Raw genomic sequence first — 4,006 nt, 5'->3', positions numbered from 1 at the left:
TTGGAAATCCTGCTGTAGTCAGAGCGTTTCATTACTGTACTCCAACAATTAATCAGAACACTGTTCTCAGACATTCTGGCAGTCCTGATTAAATCTGTGTCCTCTTCCATGATTAAACCAGGATGAAAGAAGACATCCCACAGCACACGCTGCCCTTACTGCACTTCATCCTATGAACGGTGTTCTTGGCCAGAGGAAGTCCCTGTGAAAGCCTTTCCCTGTGTAGGTTGACTCTAATTCCCAAATGTATATATATATTTTTAATTTATATTTTGTTATTGCTTCTTTCAGGCTCACCCAATCTTATAAAAGCAACCTACCTATTCTAACATAGAAAGCTATCACATGCAAATTCATTTTGTAAAGTTGATATGCTAAGAGACAGTCACCCAGATTGGAATTCAGGCGTGCTGATGGGAAGTGACACTATTCTGGGTGGTATTTCTGTTTCAGGAATAAAAGGTAGGCTCTGCTCACCACGGCAGTTAAGCCAGCACTAAATTCACTCAACTTTCTGTACCTGAGTCAAATCAGGCATGAGCACACGTTTCTGACAGCACTATTAATAGAGGCCCTAACTACAGCACTGCAGACTGAAAGGTTATATAAAAGAACTCTATTTCTATTACAACGTGATCAAAATAATCCTGAATGTCACCATTAGGTCACTCATTAGCAGTCACCTTACTTAAGAGGGAAAGTCTCCTATGGCTTATGTATGGTTTCCTCATGAGGAACATAAAAGACTGTAGGCTGGAAGAGGAAAGATATGGTTGAAGCAGGCAGAGATGACCTGGATTCCTTTATTCTACCAGCAGATTTAATCCTCATTTACAAAGTAATATGTGTTTCTTTATAGAAAGCTCTGGCAATTGAAAGTACCCTAACCTTGCTCTGTCAAATCACCTTGTGTGCAGCTGCACATTGCAGAACGTGTCTACTGCTGGTCAGGGCAGGTGACATGAAGTTGTTTAGTGTTCCTATAGAGCAGTAAAGACTCTGTGGAATCCCATTATAAAAATGAAGCTGTCATGCCACAGTGAAGTCGGAACTCTGTTGGCTTGCAGTTCGTGTTGTTAGTCCCTGATCACAACTGGCTATCTGTAAAGAGACAAAAGCATTTCTGTAGCTAGACAAAGTGACCTCCATTCTGTTTATATCCAACTTCTGTACTCCTTATGCACAAACACCTTATCCCAGTTGTTTGGTGAGGCAATATGCAATGTGTTTTAGGAAAAGATCTCGGGAAAGGAGAACTTTATTTCTTAAATTAGTTTTACCATCTCTGACTTGCTGCCTGTTTGCTGCAGTCGCCCCCATCTCTGCATTAAATGGAAAGGCAAGAAGAATTTAGATCACTTTTCCTTTTCTGTAACTATTTTTGTATTATGATTGTCAGATCTTGTAGATACTTGCTGTGGTCCTCACTGCATCAGTCTTTTTCCCTTGGTAGGGTGTATTCATAGTCAGTCGTCTTGTAATTAGAATAGGAAATTCTGGAAGTTTTTTTGTTGTTGTTGTTGCCTTCAGCATCTCGCTTTGCTTGAATATCTTTTATTTGACTTTCTCTCCCAGTTCCTCACTCGCAAGTTACAGATTACACTAGTCATAGCTGCTGTTCAAGAGAGAATCTTCTGTCTGGATTCATACTGTTAGCAACATCTGCTCCTCTACTTCAGCTTCTTGGCAAAAGCAAGGAGCTGATGGTAAGACAGACATAGCTCCCTGTACCATGTTCAGCAACGTCCCTCCAATTTTACATGCTGAAATCAGCAAGAAGACATTTTAAATGGTACCAATGTGAGCTATCAGTTTTAGGCTTAAAAAAAGTTCCCCTTAGGCAAATGGGGACCATGATGTAGCCATTATAACATTTGCAAGTTTGAATTTCTTGCAGTTGATGTCAAGCAAAGAAGTTTTGTTTTGTTTTGTTTTATCAGTGAACTCTATACGTCTTTCAAGTCTTATATTATGGATCCAAATTGTTAGCAGGAAAAAATACCAGTCTGCTGAGCTGTGGTGCACCTGTCTACCCTCACACTTGTTTTAGCTGTATATTCCCTGCTATATAAGTAATTTATTCTAAGGAGACTCTTTTAGAACGATCCTTGACTACATTTGCATGTGAACAGTAAAACCTGAATTAGTTCTTCCTATACTATACAAAAAAGTAACATCCAACTGCTACCATGAGTGTGCCATGAGAGCAAATGTTCTGAAAACTGCTTCTCAGACAGAACTTGGGAAAACAGAGACAGCAATTCACTTATTTTGTCTTTGATTCATAGGTCCCTGCTGTCTCGAATCAGAGTGTAACAAAAACTAAAAGCAGTTTTGTTTCCAATTATGTTTGACCCATAAAGTAGAAGACTGAACCTGGTGCCCAGAAGTGCTTTGTGTAAGTTCAAAGCTACCCCTACGTAACAGGTTCAAAAGTTTAGCTCTTTCTCAAATATTGTTGGGCTCATGTTTCACTGGGAAGTGTGTGTGTGTGTGAAGAAGGGGGGTTTCCTGAAAGAAATGGACCAGTGAACCATTAGCATGGCAGTCAGAGGGAAACCTGGGATGGGGCAGATGCAGCTGCTCCAGCACATCTCTTCAGAACATACCTCAGTGCAGAGTATGATGAAAATGTTTATATTTACTTGCATTGTAGCAATGTTCAGATTCTGCAACTGAGATCAGAGTCCAGCTGGGTTAACACTAATCCTTGCTGATCCCTGTGGAGTTAAGGATCTCCATCTGCAGGAGTGCCAATAGTTAGGCTGGACATGGGTGGCAGGCTGTGGTGCTGAACTGATGTGCCCAAGAGGTCAGAGCAAGCCCGTACAGGGGACAGAAACTGAGCCAGCCCTGACTTCCATTCCCCAGTACATGAAACCACAAGGGCTTTGATGTTCAAACCTTGCCATGCCTCTGTCCATCATTCCTTAGAGCCAGCAGTATTCCACCCAGGTCACTCACCACAGATAAGGGTTTTATAGCGACACAAAGTGTGGAGAGTGTTTGTGCCACGGAGAAGAGCTAGAAGAGATGTGGATGTAAACTAAGTTATTCCCCAGGGATGACACCTCTCACGTCATAACATGACTTTTGGATAAGATTTTCTCGTATTTCTTGAGGGAAATGGTTATGGTAAAAGTGTTTCTGGACCTGTAGGTAATCCTTACAAATCCTTACATCAGTGTTGACTCAGCCCCTTGGCAGGATGGCCCCCTTTAAGACCTGTGTTAACCCAAGTGACCTTGTTCTAAACTTTATTTGTGTAGGTTTATACTGTTACTTAAGAGAGCACTCTCAGCTTGGAAACTGAGACTTTGCTTGCTCATTAGTCAGGACCAGAGCAAGATGCCTGCTTTAGAGGTGTTCAGTTCAGACAATATGGACATGGCTTTTTGAGAATACGTTTCATTTCTTCCCTCACTGTTAGTTAAAGACAGTTAACTTCAAAGTCAAACAGAAGATGAAAGCAGCAGAAATAAATAACTGCACTGAGTGTCAAAATTGTTATGGAAGGGTTAAACTCAATGGAAAAAATGCATTTTTCTGACTTGTATTTCTAAAGAACCGACTCTGAGAAATTTTTGCTTTGCTGCCTGCAGAGCCTGACCTAATTGCCAATCAGTTTAATACACCTGATGGAGAGCAGTCATGAGATCCACTGCTGCGTCAGTTTTCAGTGCTTGGATTGAATACAAGGCTGTGAAATATGAGGCAGGTCGTAATTGATTTGCCTTTTCTGAAACGCTGGGATGTTACTGTGAGAAAATAAGCATCAGAATTCTCATGTGAAGAAAACAACAGTGTACGTTTGGAAATGGTTATTTCCATGTAAATTGGAAGTCTGAACTTAAGACACAACTCTCATGTCTCATACTTCTATTGTAGGTGTAAGCTAGGTATTTAAATAATTGATTCATGATTTTAAATGGCAAGTAGAAAGCCTTCATTTGCATAATTTATTTTAATAATATTTTACATGTATAATTGTTAATTCCTTACTTGA

The sequence above is a fragment of the Cyrtonyx montezumae genome, unplaced genomic scaffold (genome assembly GCF_038088225.1).
Source record: "Cyrtonyx montezumae isolate F1298 unplaced genomic scaffold, pur_monq_1.0 scaffold_15, whole genome shotgun sequence".
Classification (NCBI taxonomy): Eukaryota; Metazoa; Chordata; class Aves; order Galliformes; family Odontophoridae; genus Cyrtonyx; species Cyrtonyx montezumae.
Note: the sequence above shows the minus strand (reverse complement) of the source record.